Source organism: Chelonoidis abingdonii, chromosome 10 (genome assembly GCF_003597395.2).
Source record: "Chelonoidis abingdonii isolate Lonesome George chromosome 10, CheloAbing_2.0, whole genome shotgun sequence".
NCBI lineage: Eukaryota > Metazoa > Chordata > Testudines > Testudinidae > Chelonoidis > Chelonoidis abingdonii.
The window spans coordinates 48123332-48140148 of NC_133778.1; the positions used below are offsets into that span (position 1 = coordinate 48123332).

The window sequence follows — 16817 nt, forward strand, 5'->3', positions numbered from 1 at the left end:
TAGCCAACCAGAGTCTCCATTAGTCAAAATAAAATGCTCATATTTTATAGACATTCTGGAAAGTATTTTTAAAAATATCCATAGTAACAGTTGAACTATTTTAACACCCTCATGTTAAAACACGTTACAGTTTCTGATCCTATTTGTCAGTTTTACTTGGATTTGTTTGGATTTCACTTTGTTTCTGTCACATCATCATAAGACTTGTACATTACATCCAGTATGACTCTCTGATGTACTTGACTGGTTCAAAAAGTGTCAGATTTTATGGTGGTTTTTTAAATTTTTTTATTTTTTGTAGCAGGTCATCATTTGCTCCCCCTAAAATCTTTCTTGTAATTATAAATTAGATGCATTTTAATCTTTAACCTAAACATAAATTTAAGAACTACTTTAGACAGCTATGAAGGACTAATGCATTTCCCTCCCAATCTGTTCATTAGTTATTTAATAATCACCAAATGTGGATTTATTATTTTTTCCCTTTTATAAGACCTAAACTTTTCGATAACTTTTCCTAGTCCGGGGAATACTGGACAGAGTGTGTGTGTGCGTGCGAGTGTGTGCACTTGGGAAACAGAAATGCTCTCTTTTCCTTGCTCCTTTTCGTTGCTGATAGGTCATTTATTACTGGGGCTGAAATGAGATAAACAATTCTCTCTCTTTTCCCCCTTGTTAACAGCAACTTTCATTGTTGGAGAGAGAAGAGCCTTGTTGGTTGACGTCACTTTTGGTTCATGAAGGCTTCGCCTGGAAGTGAAGCTGAATAAACCTTGAGAAGAGAATCTGCTTCAATCTGCTGCTGCTGTAAGGAACTAACCAGGGAAAGACAGCGAGACACAGAGAAACAGATACACGCAGAGAGGGTTACATTCTCCCAAATTTCCCCACCCCTCTTTAGTGTTTCTTTACACTCTTCTTGAGGGTGTTGGATAGGGAAACGTTCCTGACACACACACACCCATCCTAACCTCCAGCAACCCGAGAAAGAGGAGATCTCGTCCAAACTAGAAAGGTGAGTTAAAACCTCTCTGCCTGCTCTCCCCGGATGGGAGGGAGGGATTTTCTGTTAAGGTGGAAATGTGAAATGTTTGCTAGATTTCAGGACAAGGAAGGAGGGACGGAGAGATCGTGCTCGGATGGGCAAAGCTGCTGCCGGAGTTGAGGTGTCGGTGTTCTGCAGTCGCTGGTTTGTATCATCCCTTTGTTGCTTGTTGTTGGTTGTGCTTTTGGGGTTGTGTGTCCCATCGGAAAGGGGCTGACCTTGTCCACTCGGGTTTGGGGGTGGGGAGGAGAGAGGCTGCTACAGTGCGAGTCCGGGGAAGGGGAGGGGGGCGAAGTCCGGGTCCCGGTCCCGAGTGAGTTTAAACTTTATTCATGGCTTTCAGTGTGTGTCCCTGGGCCGGGTTGCCCGGCTCCGCCGCTGCCTGCGGGGGCCGGGGCTGCTCCGCCGCTGCCTGGGCTGGGAGCGCCTCTTTGTGTCTCTGCGCTCCCGGCTTGCTCCGGCAGCCGCCGCTTTGGGCATGTCAGCCAGCTGCAGCCGCAGGAGCAGCTCCCTAGTGGGGTTCGCAGCGTGCAGCGAGGGGGCCCCCGGGAGCTCGGAGTGTGCACAAGGTAAGAGGAGCCCTCCCGGCTCAATAGAGCCGTGGCTCTGTCTCCCGCTGAGCAGCGGCAACTCCCCCCTCCTGCTTGGCCTCTCCCTCCCCCCCGGACTCTTTTATATCCTTTTATTTCAAAATGTGGCATTGTAGAGTTGCTCCAAACTCCGCTTTGGGCGTTGAAAAGGGCGGCGGGCGAGTGGAGTGGGCTCGGGAGAGACCAGGGAGTCTGCGTGTGCTGAGGGCTTTGCTGCTTTCTTCTCTTTCTCTCGCCCTTTATCTTTTGTGTGTGTTGCTTCCTTATAAAGAGAGACAAGCAGCTGCAGCCCTTGGCCGAGTTGTTGAAATTTATCCCTTTGTGTATATTACAATATCCTCCATTTTTCTGCCCTCTAAACAACAAGGCTTTCGCCATCTTGGGCAAATTTTTATTCCCAAGTCTGTCTGTCTCTCTTTTAGAGGTGGTTGAGTGGGTGGAAATCCTGAAAGTCCTTTCTGGATAAGGCTCAAAGTTTAGGAAATGTAACAGGGACAGACAGTGACGTCATGTAAAGTTTAAGGGGAAATTTTCCAAGTGTGTGTTTTTCCCCCTTGGGATTTCTCTCTCTTTAAAGTGCAGCTTATAACACAGTTAGATCAGATGTGTAGTTTATCCTGCTAGAATGCATATAATTCTTAAAACTATGCACTCCTTTTCTGGAATTTTTGTAACAGGTGGAGAAATATATATTCTTTTGAATTTCTCTAATTTTTATGTTCTGGCCTTGTACTATTTCAAATATAAATATATATTTAACTCTTTATTTAAAAACTCCAAAGTTGTCATATGAAATATTATTTCATTTGTGTGTTAGCATTATTTGTATTTACAGCAAATAGTTATCTCCTGAATTTACATGAGACAACTTGGTCCAGAATCTTCTCTGAAGGAGTGTAGAGCTGAAGGTGAAGGGGGTTAGGGAAATTTAGTTATTTTTTAAAAATGATAGATTACAAACAGTTTATTACATACCTATGATACTGTTAAAACAGTTCTTTTGGAAAGTACCTGTAAACATTATGTATTTTGGATTATGTTCCAGATGCTGTATTATGCAGTTGGCAGAATGTAGTTAGTATGCTAAATAAAAAAAACAAAACCAGCCACAATTCTGAATCACTTTACCTCTGGTTATAAACTCTTCTATCAGCCACTGTGAAAAGGAAAACAGTAAAATACAGTGTTCCTTTAATTTACTTGTCAATGATAGTCTTTTCATATAATAAAAGTTCTTTTGGTCACATGGCAAAACCGTAACGAAACAGGGAACACTTCATAAATAATAGGTACTATAAATAGAATTCTAATTTTCCATTCTGTTTCCTACATTCATTTTACTTTCTGCATATTTGTATTCACGCTAACAAGAACATGAAACTGTGTGTATTTAATTTGCATTCCCTTTGTCTTCAGGATTGGGAAAAACATAGTTTCTAAGTTAATTGTAACCAAATAGGAACAGGGCTTAGTACATCAAGAGATTTCTCTTTTTCTCACATACTCAAGATTGAATGATACATTAAACAACATGTCTTTATGGTTGTATAGGAAGTATGCTTTTTTGTTAACCAAAGTCAGATATTTACCTTAATATGTTCTTTTAAAAAATGCTTTAGAAAACCTCGATTAATTGAATGTCTGCCAGTTATGTGAATTGTATGTAGATGAAAATGTTTAAATAGTTACAAGTCCATAGAACAGATGGTTCTAAATTGTACATGCAACAAAGGCCTAGAAGATTTGGCAGATTATAAATGGTGAGCAACAGAGGATAAAGCAGTTTAAGAACATGGTAGTTAAGTATATTTGATGTCTCTTGCACCTATTGTAAACTACACATTTTTGACACAATGCTGCATAATCAATAAACCAGACAGCATAAAGAAATTTCTAGTTGAAACAAATTTCTGTATTGGATTTATCGAGAAGTTAGGAATCTTAAGTACTTAGGAAGGATATCTTTGGTGTTCAAGTTATTTTAAGTTCAATTTGGCAGACAGGAAGCTTTTTTTTTTTTTTTTTTTGCTTACTGGTTCTTTAAAAGCTATAGCATATAAAATCAAACATTGATAAATTTCTATGTGAATATATTTTTGTGGTATTTTAATGATGTCTTAGAAGAAGAAAATAATCTTGTGAGGAGTAGCTAATAGTTTCTTACTATTATTGACTTACTGCTATTTTGAAAGAATCATGTAAATGAGCTTTCTGAGAGTACTATGTATTGACATAATAAACAGTAGAATTGCCACACTAAATTCTCATCCTATGAATTTATTTAAAAAAATTCTAGTATTTTGAGTTACTTAAACTTGCCTGTTTCAACAAAATAAGATTTATTTGAAAACTCATGTTAAGGGTCGTAGTTCATATGGTAAAATTAGTTTGGAACACTGTTTTATGATAAAATTTACTAAATATGTTGTGTAATTTTTGGGGAAATAAGTGTTTTTCTATTTTCCCTTCCTGGTAAGCAGTATCCAAGCATCTTAACAGAAACAAGTAGAATATTTTTTTGTATTGCACAGGGAATAAACACTGGTTGAGTCTTGTAAATATATTAAGCATTAATACTAACTTTTGTAGATAAGATGCTCCATGACTGATTTTTTTTGCAAGAAAATTATTGAAAATACGAATAAAGCAATGAAATCTTTAGAATTTTAAGTTTCTATTGTCTTTTTTTCCTTATTTGTTGCATGTTTATTATAGAATTGACATATAAAGGAGCAGATGTTTTGCCAAACATCCTGATGTGTTGCTTTTTCTTATGGGAGTGCATAACTGTTCCTTCTGATGCATCGACTTGACAGCTGGTTGATTTCATGGAGCTGCTAAGAAGCCATTAGTGGTGTCATTGAATTGAAACAGAACAGTCACTCCCAGCTTGAACTGCAATTGTTAATGTCTTTGTTGCTACTTTTGTGTTCCTACACAAGATGTGGAATATCACAGTTGCAAGAAAGTTCATGCTTTCTGTCTGATCCCTCTGAATTAGTGAAAGAATGTGTTTAGTGTTTGATTGCTTTTAGATTCACAGTATTCTTATTATGGCATATTCGGCACTAGAAGATCCAAGTTGTTTTGCCAAGTCTAGATCAACTAGAAATGCATCTTACTACAAAGAAACTAAGATAGTGCTGTCCCAGAATTGAAATTATTTCACCAAGATTTATTCTTAGTATACTAGATTCCTTGGAGGGTTTTTAATTTCCCTTTAGTAATTTATATTTAAAAATCTTCAAAACCAGGTTTTATTTTTTCCCCTTTTTAAAAATATAAATGTAGGGCCATATCCTTCAATTGATTTGAATAAAGATTTCAACTTTAAAAGGTAATAATACAGTATGATCCATTTTTTTTCCCTTTAAAAAAACTGAAGATGGTTTTTATAACAGAGACCTGATGAAGGGCCAAATAGTGCTTGCTTCACTCAGGTGTGTTGGCCATTGATGGGGATGACTTGCTTAAGGCCATCAGGGTTTTCCCCCAAATTTAAGGTAACCCCCTCAAATTTCCTTGTCCTCTACTATTGTTTGTTTTGGTCAATGATATTAAAATAATTTTATCAGCTAGTCTGTGTCCTTTTTTAAATGCTACTAAAGAGCAATCAAGAGAAACACTGACAAATGTTAATGAGAAGAGAGACAACAGTGTATTTCAGAATTGTGTGGACTGGAACAGTCTGGTTGAACACTGACAAAACAATGTAACGGGTAAATTGTATGCTTTAAAGGAATGTATGAGGAAAATACGGAATGCTAAAATAGGTACAGAAGACATTTAAAACTATGTCCCCCTCAATCTGTGCCAAAAAAGCCCAAGTGAGTAAGAAACATTAAGATAAGCAGCAATGATGTTTCTATTTTTGTAAAGTTTCAGTTGCACCAATATTTTTTCCTTACATATGATCTGTTCTATTGTTAATGCTGTTGTAGTTGTAGTTATAATGGAAGCACTGCTTTAGTGTCATTATCTAAGTGAGTGCATACTAAGGGATTTGGAGTTCTTTTATGTTTACTCTTTAGGGATGAGTAATGGAAACAATAATATTATATTAATAAGATCAACTTAAAAAAGGTACATATTTTCTAATTGTGCTCATACATTCAGAAACAACAAATGAGTCACCAAAGCACTGCTTAAGAAAAATAATCCTATGGTACGTCAAACATTAGTAGTTACACTTTTATTTCAGCCGAACTTTTCAGAGCTTCGTAAAGGTAGCTAACTACTAGTTTCTCTATACTGTACAGAGAAGTGAAGTGACTTACCCATGGCAACACAGCAAGTCAATGGCAGTGTTGGGAACAGAGCCAAGATTACCTGACTCTGAATCAGAGGCAGTACTAGCCCTTTGTGGACCCTAAGTAGGAATATTTTTGCCTCCCCTTCCCTCCCCAACGCATACTAAAAAAGTTAATAGAGGGCCCCCTTGAGCTGCTTGAGGCCCTAAGCAATTGCTTCATCTGCTTTTGCGTAGCACCGGCACTACACTGAATCAGTACTGTAACTACCAGGTCTGTAACTCCAAAATGAAAACCTTTGACCCTGATCCTGCAGAGACTTCTGATTACATTCATGTGTAAAGTTAAGCATGTGCATAAACCTGTGTAGGTTTGGGCTTATAGTCTGTGTTCAGCCTGTAGAGTATCAAATATGAGGCCTATTTTCACTAATCTGAGTCTTTTTTTTAATTTTTAATCTAAAATATGAAATAACTAGACAATTTTTTTTAAAAACCTCCTGTTTTTTCTTGTTTAGGGTTATGTAGTGCCTTTGATCTACCCAAAGGAATTCCTTAGAGTAGTATGAAAACACTTCTTTAACGTAGTCTTTAAGTCATGTACAACAGTTTCCTCTGAAACTTTATTGTAGAGAAAGCAAAGAATAGCTTTCGCTGCTACTATCGTATCTTTGGTTTTATTTTAATTTTATGAGCAAAATTTTTAAATTGTGAAGTTTTCTGATCATATTAGTAAGTAACAAGACTGACAGTTTAAAGCAACCCTATCAGTGTAAAAATCCCACATCTGTCTGTAGGTTTTCACTAATGTTGCTGCAAGTAATAGAGATTGGAGGAAGGAATGTTTTTTCTCTTTTGAATTCAGATTGTTTATTTTGTGCATTTGACAGCACTTTTGTTGGTTTATCCTTTTGTTTGTGTGGGTTTTTTCAAACAGCAATAGGAAAAAGAATAAATCTTTTTTAAAAATAGAAAACAGTTTTGTATATATTTAACTCTTAGAAATTGGCCAGGGGACTCCCAGGAAGATGTCATTTCTGAAACTACTTCTAACACTTAATCCCCCTCCGCCCCCAATTCTGGATCTGAAATTGACAGTGTCCCTTCAATTTTCATAGAAAGGGGATTCTAGTCTCTTAATGTGTAACCCATACTGTCACCTGCTTCCTTGCACACTTCAGGTGTTATGATTTCCTATATGTGGAGGGGACCATATGACTATCTTTGCGTTTGATGTAGGTAAGGAGTTGAATGAGTTAAACCTTGGTAGTTTAGAGCCATAGGTAAAGATGTTTCTAACCTCTGATGGGTATATGCAGAAAAAACGGTGATGACACCTTCAGAATGCTTGGGCTCAATCCTGCAAATACTGTCTGGTGCAGTAGTGCTTACCATTGTAAATAGTTCCATTGTGAGACAGCTTTTAGTGCTACTAGGCAATATGCCTGTTATCATTTGCAGGATCAAATCCTTGGTGTGTTTTTAATAAAATGTATTTGGTCTAAAAGAAGTTAAACTAATTCTTCTAAAATGAAGTGTTGATCAAAAATAATGTGGTCACCTCTCCATCAGACAGACATATCTGTTTTTTTCCTGCGGGTCTGTATATATAGAACTTATTTCTGTCCTTATTGTTATCTAATTTGTTGCAAGTCACAATAAAACATTTTAAAACATTGGAAAAATGGAATGTTCTATGTAAAATGTGCCGTTATTAAAATTAAATAAGGAATTATATTTTGTATCTGATTTGATTTGGAACTTTTAAAATCAATACTGTACTTATATATTAATGTTTAGAAAGAGGAAAAAATACACCAGTTCAGTTGGTTTGAGCTTTTGAATTGTTAGACTGTTAGATGGGAATTTAAAAGTTTAAAAAAAATGTTAAAAAAATAATTACTGCTTTAATGATTTAAAGCACTTTCTTAAGCACACATTCAGTCAGAAGTAGTGACCTTATTTAGTAGTGGCTTTGTTGATCTGATGAATTCTAAATTTTTGAAGTAGATGACTGTGCTTTGTGAGAGATAACATTTGCAGTTTATAAAAAAGTATTTTAAGAGACTAAAATAACTGCAGTGTGAGTTTAAGTGAACATACGCAGTATTAAAAGTGTCATTCTTTCTCTGTAAAAGAAATCCATCTTGAAGATAATTATTGCATTGGTCCATCGGATGTGTAGAGACACAATTGTGTGTGTTTTTTTTAAATCCTGTTTTCTGTTCTTACACTTTTCCACAAGCATGCACTCATTAATCAAAGATGCTGCACTCCTGCTGAGGGCAGAGAGGTTCATCAAATTGGCAGCCGGTTTGGTGTAAAGAACGGTGTACTGAAGCTCTTAACGCGCTGGGACATAAATAAATCTAAGGTCTTTGTATGCAAACCCTGGAGGTTAATACTGTATAATTCAATGTCCTGTCTTTGTTTTTATGATTGATGTTTTTAAATGTTTGAAGCTTGATGCAAGTCTTCTAGGTCAGGGCTGACAATCTGATTGGCTGAAGCAAAAAAGCATTAGGTTGGCAGAGAGACTTTGAGTGTGCAGTAGAGATTTTGATTTTTTTTTCTGGGAGATCATTGTCATATTGCCTGAGCTGTTATAGGAATGTTCCAGTGATTGACATCCCCTGCTGTGATAATGGACCTAGTGCATGAAATGCCAATAGTTTGGTCTTGTTTGTCCTGAAGCTTACTGCTATTTGTATCCTTAACGGAGCTCACGTGTAGAACAAGCAAAAACTACTGGGATTTCTCTGTAGAAATAGTGGTGGGATTTGGCTTTAACATGAATTGGTTGCATATTCATAATTTAAGAACAGCTGGTTACAGCAAGCACGTAGTTATTTGCAAGCTATTATAAACCATTCCACTCACACATGGAGCTTGTGCTTGAGCTCCTTTCTTTTTATTGATCTACCTGCATTTAAAATCTAGTCACTGCTGCCAGAGAGGACTTTCATTTTAGCTGCGCTTGCAGCATAGAACAACTTCAATTTTAAATATTTAATTTTAATAAAATACTGAATAAAACGATAAAGTATGGGATTTGAAGAAATAAACTGCAAGGATCAGCAGTGACACAAATGTTAAATGCAAAATCTTGTTTTTGTAAAGCAGCCTAAAAAATACATCATGCAACCTTTGTAGTCCTTTGATTGTTGTGTTCTTTTGAATAAAAAATCTTTGCTAAATTTAGCCAAGGTTAAGTTTTCAAAACCAAAGTTATTAAAATAGATGATTTTCATGCTTTGCCCATGCACGGCTTTGCAGGGGGGAAACTCCAAAAATATAAAATGTATTAAAGAAATAGTTTTGTTAAAATATTATTTAATACCTTGGATCTATAACAATCTTGACAAGTATCACAAAGCAAAATTTAATAGGTTAGAAATTGCTTTAATCTTTTCATGGCTCTAAAATGGATAGGTATGTTTTTTGTAATGTCACAGAACATATGCTTGTTAATAACAGCCGCCAGTGGTATATATGGGCTGTATTAGTAAATGTGAAGTTCTGTTTTAAGAAATGTAAAAGGTCTTGATTTTTTTTCCATGCACAGGAATGAAGTGGCTGCTATTATTGGATTTTATTGCTATTGGCAACTTTTTCTCATCTTTCCTTGCCTTAATGGCTAGTGGCTGGAATGCCTAGAGAAATGATTATTTTTCTGAGGGAAATGAAGAGCCCAATTCTTTGAGGTATTGAGCATTCTCAGCTCCTATTGAAATAAAAGGGAGCAGAGGGTGCTCAATATCTTACAGGTTTAGGTCCGTTATGAAATTAGTTAAAAGCTCATGATCTGGTGTCACAGGCAGATGAGATTTTTGAAAAGACATGTCACCCAAATTCTTGCCCGATGCATGGAGATCGTGAAAGCTGGCATGTCTTGCACATGAAGATAGTTTTAATGTGTTAATTAGTTACAGCACTTTTTAAAAGGTTAAGCCTATAAGAAGTGCTAAGTAGTATTTTTCCTATGGGAGTTCTGGTAACTTCTTATATTACCACTGAGCTTCCAAGTGCTTCATTTTGAGGTGATGAAGGAGCAACTAGGAGACCTGGTGAGGGGAAGTAGCAGTTTGGTACAAACCTGTTTGGCTCAGGAGGTTAAGGATGCAAGACGGAAAAGTGCTGTGTGGTAAAATAGTTTGTAGATTATTTTTCTACAGTATCCTTAAGAAACCATACTGGCACAGCCCTAGCGGCTTCAATGCAAAGAGAATTGTTTTGTTTTCTAAACTCTCTTGGTGGATGTTAGAAACAATCGGAAGTCATTTTGGCTCCCTCAAGGAAGCTACCCCAAGTGGGACTGGAAGGGAGTGAATGGGTGTTTCCTTCTCCTCTTTTTGTCTTTAGTTAAATTGGAATAGAATGTTCAGCTGTAGCAATTGAATTGTTGATGCTTCATCAGACAGTGAGTCAAACCTTGTTACCTTCTTTTCAAGACAGATCATGCTGAAGGGGTACTGTGTGGTTGAGGATAATGTATGTCATCATTGAAACAGGACTGTATCAGGAATAAAGCAGAAACAGGCCCATTTTAGATTTTTTTTTTTTTAAAGGCATGATTAACAGAAATAGATTCTAGTTCTGTTGCCTGGTGTAACAATTTTATTGATAGCATTGAAAGGGATTAAGTAGTATGACTACCATATAACTACTGGTATAATGACTACTTTACATTGTTGGAACGATATAGTAATTGCCTAGCACTGGTGCAGAAAGTACCCTTCCCTACAACCATACCTTGAGTGTGTCAGAGAACAGGATTGTAAAATGTAGTGATGGGTAGTAGATAGTTGACCCATGAACTAGAGGTGCCATGATCAATAAAGCCCTTGGTTGGCATATTAGAAGGGGTCAAGAGCTGTCTTGTGCTTGGCTAGAGCTTTACATATGCTTGCCAAAAATTACTAAAGAAAAGGTTTAGTTTTGGAAAATATATACAGTTTTGTGCTGCTTCATTGAAAATAGGAAAGTACTGGAGAGTAAACTTATGAAAACAAGAAAAGGTACAAAAAGGGAATGCCTTCCTAAACCAAAGACTATTGCACTTTGACATATGTGATGTTGGCGGTCAAATTCTATGTCTTCCATTTGTTTATTGGAGTAGTCTTCATCAGTTTTTGTAGTAGTCAGGTGGCATTTGTCCCTTGCTCTCATGGTTTTTCCCACCCTTAGTGGAAAAAAATTGCAGGATATGTTGGGTAGAGTGAAGAAGATGCATCAGGGAGTTGTTACATTTACTAATTTGAAATATATATACATGCACCATATATACTTGTTCATAAGCCAAATTTTTTTAGTAAAAAAGGGAAACACCAGAGAAGGGAGTCAGCTTATGAACGAGTATAGACAGGGAGAGGTGGGACACAGCCCCTCCCCCCAGAGAAAGCAAGGAGAGGCAGCAGAGCCAGAAGGGAAGAGGCGGGGCCAGAGTCTCTCTGCTTCTGGCCATGCTGCTCACCCTCCAGCCTCCGAAGCAGCTGAAGCTCTGGGGCTGGCAGGCTGCAGCTGTGCCACTTGGCCGTGCCCCCCAGAGCAGGCTGCGGAGAGTGTGGGGGTGCTGGGTTAGATGTGGGGTCATGTGGGGGTGGTCACAAGTGTTACTCCCCTGACTCCCAGCTTCTCCCTACAAAAAAATTTCCACACCAGTTGCTGTCTCGGCCCCTCAGGGTAAGCAGCTGGCACGTCCAGGACACTTTGTTTACCTAGGTTTACCTCCATGCCTGCGGACGCTTGAGGTAAAGAAACCATCTCGGCCTGCCAGCGGCTTATCCTGGTGGCCCAGGAGCCAGAGTTTGCTGACCCCTGAATTATAGGGTCAGCTTATGAACGGGGTCATAAAAAATTTCCATTTTTACTTATCCATCTTTGGGGGGTTGGCTTATAAATGAACCGGCTTATGATCGAGTATATACGGTAACTCCCACAATTTTAATATGTCTAGGCCTTTAGTTTTGGAGTATAATCTTCGATGTAATACTTTAGACTGGTGAACATACATATTCATACAGTAGATTATACGTAGGCCTGGAATGGGAGAAAGGAATCATGTCACGGATTGATGTGAGCTTTTTGTTATAGCTAATGCTTAGCAGCATCCAAAATGCACTTGCGGAAACATAACCTTTTAGCCTGGCTCTAAGGAAAGCACTACATCATCAATGTCTTCCTGTGACGTTAGCTATTCTTGTAGCATCTTGGAATATTTTTTTCCTTTTACTTCATTGGCATAGTAGTGGTTTTTAGTGACAGATTTTTTTTTTTTTTATTTACAGACTCGAGCAAGAAATTTTATATATATATTAAAAAAATATTTGGTCAGCACTTCTACTATCATCACTGTTCAACCAGCTGTACAGCCTTTATAAGGCACAATTCAGAAGATGGGGCTGTTAAATATGCAGCAAAGTTAGCTGCAAATATAGGTAGCCTATAGATGCCAATAAATTTTCACTATTACTCAGTGTTGCACTTAATATGTAATGTAAGTACAGTTTACTGTGTACTTCTCATAAATGATTTTCATACACCTGGCATTGAAGTGTAGCCTTGTGGTACTATCTGTCTTAGGTCACAGAAAATAATATGACGTATTTGGGGAAATGGTATGTGATCATATAAAGACTGTATTGTAATGCATGCATACAAGGGGACAGATGTATGATTGTTTGTACAACCATATCTTTTGGTACTTTCTGACCTCCTGAGTGCTCAAGTGTAATGTTCTATTTATGTAGTTGTTGTAGTTTTGGTAACTTGTAAAATAATTTTAAACTAGGTATGAGAAATCCATATTCTAGAGTGACACCAGAATGTCCCACACAATTATTTTAGGAGGCAGACAACTAGGAAGGAGCCTTTCCTGCACATCATAGGAGGTCTGCAGCCTGGGGTGATAAGTTGTTTGAGTTTATAAAATGCGTTTGAGGGAGATTTCCTCCTAAAAGTCTTTGTTAGACTGTGGGAGCCCTACACTCAATGCATGCAGGAATGGATCAGGACTGGATAATATATGGAGATATACCTGTCTCACAGAGCTCAGAGAGTCATCGAGCCCAGCCCCCTGCCTTTGCTAGCAGGACCAAGTACCCTGGATCCCTAAGTGGCCCCCTCAAGGCTTGAGCTCACAACCCTCAGTTTAGCTGGCTAGCGCTCAAACCACTGAGCTATCATGGGAATCTTACAAGACCCTCCCCCCCCGAGAGGCTGAGGGAAGAACACTGGTTTCTTCCTTCAGTTCCTGCTCATATGGTCACCTTCAGCAACACAGATGAAAAGACTGCTAATTTAATTTAGCTGTGCATATGCAACTTAATGTTTTTTCATGTGCACACCCAAAGAAGCACAGTGGAAATAACCAAAACAAAAAAACCCAAAACAACAACCAAAAAACAAAGCCAACCTGTGCATATACTTGGTATGTGACTTTTTTTTTTCTTTCCCCAGATGGTCATAACTTGGTTAACGCCTAGTTGTCTCAAGTAAAAGTCTTGCACTACTCTTTAAAGAAGGCTATTTCAGTTCCAGATTTCAAGTGTTAACTTCTTGGTTTTTTTGTTTAAAAGCCACAATAACTTTTTTTATATATGTGATGGAGAGAAACCCCATTGCCTTCCCCATGCACATTTTCTTCTCACTCAAAACTGGCCGAGCCATTTTCTCAAAATTTTGGTAGAGACCAATCGTGGAAAACGTAACCCCAGAAGTTGTAGTAAATTATATGACTTGCTAAAAAAAGAGCCAGTAGGTTGCAATCCAGTAATTTTTAGCAATAACTCTAGTGGTCATAAAAAGCATCTTGCCCTAATGGATGAAGACTAAATTCAGTTTTTCAAAATTGAATATGAATGATTTTTTAAGTAGCAGCATTTTTGATATATAGAAACAGGTTATAGATTATTTTACTGGGATTTGATCAGCCTGCAGAGGCACAGTTGGGCTTGCTGAATTTAAGATTAGACAGACTGCCAGGTAGCAGTCTGATAAATTGTAGATAGTCTTCCTTTAATCAGAATAAGGAAGAATAGGTAAAGTCTTTCGTTTTTTCTTTTGTTTTCCTGAGATCAGATGCTCATGAAGCACGTGCATATCTGTGGATGTTTTCATTTTGGGGATTATTCTAGAGGGAGCCAGGCTACACTGGTTTGGTAAGAAGGCATATGGGGTGTGACCTAGAACTCATATTGGTTTATGTATGATATCTTCTAGTACCAAACATGGTGGTATTGGACTTGGAGAGAAATTGTCTGACAACAACAAAACTCCTGTTATAATTAAAATAAATATATTCTTTGGCTCTTGAACATTTGTTTTGCAAGCTAAATACCAGTAAGCATGAAAGCCACTGAGGACAAAAGGTACAAAGTTGGCTCAAAAACTGGTAGTCTCATGAATAGGAAGGAGATTTGATATTAGGCATGACACCATTGTAACAGTGTCCGAGGTTATTTCACCCATATGTCCACTTATATAAGAAAGGAAATTACATTTTCAACATGAATTTACTGAATACATTAAAGAGTTTGATTTAGTAGCCTTCTGATAAGGGATTTGTTTATGACACTGTCATGTGGCTCTTCAGCTGATGTTACAAAACAGCAGTCAAATATGGACTGGGAAATTATCAAGGAATCCAAAAATAGGCCTCGTTGGAAAATGTTTACAGTTTTTCAGAATTCACAGGTCTCAAGGTGTTTTTTTGAAAAACGCCTTCAGATATGAGTTGGCTGTTTGTGTGACTGATGGACATAAAAAATAAAACCTGCCAAAATTCAGACCCCATCTGCATACTAAGGTAGGCTTCATGTACTTTAAAGCTGGGGTTCTCAACCTTTTTCTTTCTCAGGCCTCTTCCCCCCCCCCCCCATGGCTAGGTTAACTCCACATAAGGCCCACGCTATGCCCAGCATCTATTTTTCTACAATATCCAGATAGATTAAAAGCCCAGGGCCGGCATTAGGGATAGCAAACAGGGCAATTGCCCAGGGCCGAAACCATAGGGGGTCCCCTGCAAAGTGAAGTTGCTTGGCTTTGGCTGCAGCCCTTGCATGGCGGGATGCCAGTTTACGGCTCTCTGCCCTGGGCCTCCTGTGAGTCCTGATGCTGGTTTATTTGGTTTATTTTCGGCAAGCCCTGAAACCTTCTCGTGCCCCCCCCAGGGGGCCCCAAGACCTGTGTTGACGAACCTCTGCTTTAAGATTATAATCAGCGATGCCTTTCTGTTAACGCATAGGATGAAAAGTTTGGCCCTACTGTTGTATAAGCATTTTTACTAAAGGGGCCAGATAGAGCACATATTTATGTTAGTATAAAGTATTCCATTCTGTGATATGAGACATTATTGCTATCAGGGTGTAAAAGCTAATAGATCAGTCCAGTGAAGTGGAGCAGAAATTAAAAGCTGGACACCAAGTATGGGAAGATGTATTTGCATCATCTTCCATAAGAGAGAGAATAATAGATCACTCCAGTGAAGTGGAGCAGAAATTAAAAGCTGGACACCAAGTATGGGAAGATGTATTTGCATCATCTTCCATAAGAGAGAGAAGAACAATCATGTTTGGTTTGCAGTCATACCCAGATGATCATTCTTCTGTGTCTGTTTCATTAGTGGTCCTTACTGCACTTTTCCCCTACTGATACAATGTTGGTATTCCATTTCTCTCTACAAAATGGTAGTCCAAAATACCAAACTCCAAATTTAAATTCTGTTCACCTCATATGATAGTATGTAAGTCACAGGTATATTGTGCCTGAAACCGTTAGGTAGTATGTGTATCTTTCCTAGAGTTGAATATTGTTTCTACAACTTCCTCATCCTGTCCAAGTCTAGAGAAAAAATTCTGAGGATCTTTTAAATCTCTGTTTTGACTGATTTCCTCAAAACAATGCTGCTGAAATTAGCAGACCAAATAAGTCCTAGTATCCTCAAGCAAAATCTTGCTTTGTTTTACACTGCAGTGTTTTTATTTTTTGAAGGGGACAACAGGCCTGGTATGAATGTAAACTTAATTCCTAAAGTAAAGTAATGTTGTTTTTATTTGTAGTTAGTGGTCTTCAATTAATTGAATGTTAGTGTTACTGTTAAATGTAGTTTGTCTAAATCACGTGTCAGGCTGGGGGAAAAGATCATGTCTCATGGTGATGAGTTCCTGTCAGAGCCTGGATTTGGGGTGCTCTAACCCCCCATTGTCAGTCACTTTCTCAACCCAGGGAATAGCAGTTTTTCAATATAAACTGGAGTTTGCTTCCAAATTTACTATTTAGGAAGTAATAAAGGTGCTAGCAGTAACACTTCTTCCTCAAGCCCCTTCTTCTGCTGAACAATTTCTTGCTCACTGTCATCAACTTAATTGTCTTCCTTCTATTATTGAGTCCTGAGATTTTGCACTTGATGTTTCAATACCTGTAAGAGATTGCTGGTTGTCTTGGGAAACTGATCTGATTTCTCCGCACACGTAATAGTGAGCTGAATGTAACCAAAGACCATTTAGTCTTGAATGTTCCAGTATCCTTTGTTCTCTCTTTCTGGAGAGCACAGAAAGCAGCTGTCAGAAAGAGAACCCTCAGGATCCTGAGACCCAACAGTCCCAGCTGTCATGACTGAGCTCAAGATACTTTCCAAGAACAAGGAATTATAGGACAGCTGACAGAGAGAGTCCTAGTGAGATAGTAGCAGATAATGCCTTCAATGCTCAGATGCTTCAGAGAATCCAGTGCAGTATGGCCTTGAGCAGCTGTAACATCCAGCAGAAAGGATGTTGTTGTGCACCTGAACAGTAAAGGCACCTGCTGCCTAGTCTGAGTGTAGACAGACAAACTTGCTGGAAGACTTCCAGAGAGTCAAGGAGCAAGAACTTCACAGAGAAGGGAATGGTGAAGAATAGTGCATGGACAGGGGATATGCCCCATGTCTTGGAAT

General features: G+C 38.2%; 1 protein-coding gene across 23 annotated transcripts in view; it reads left to right on the forward strand.

The window, feature by feature from the left end:
* Nucleotides 1-664: 664 nt before the first annotated feature.
* BAZ2B (bromodomain adjacent to zinc finger domain 2B) overlaps nucleotides 665-16817 on the forward strand; it is a 264100-nt gene continuing 247947 nt past the window's right edge. For 15 of the 23 annotated variants that reach the window (XM_075070183.1, XM_075070194.1, XM_075070188.1 and 12 more), the window contains exon 1: nucleotides 1478-1614. The gene's annotated coding sequence lies outside the window, so the exon portion shown is untranslated. Of the gene's footprint in view, nucleotides 1016-1098; nucleotides 1190-1477; nucleotides 1615-16817 lie in introns of those variants that run through there. The other 8 variants (XM_075070189.1, XM_075070197.1, XM_075070204.1 and 5 more) reach the window with 3 other exon arrangements.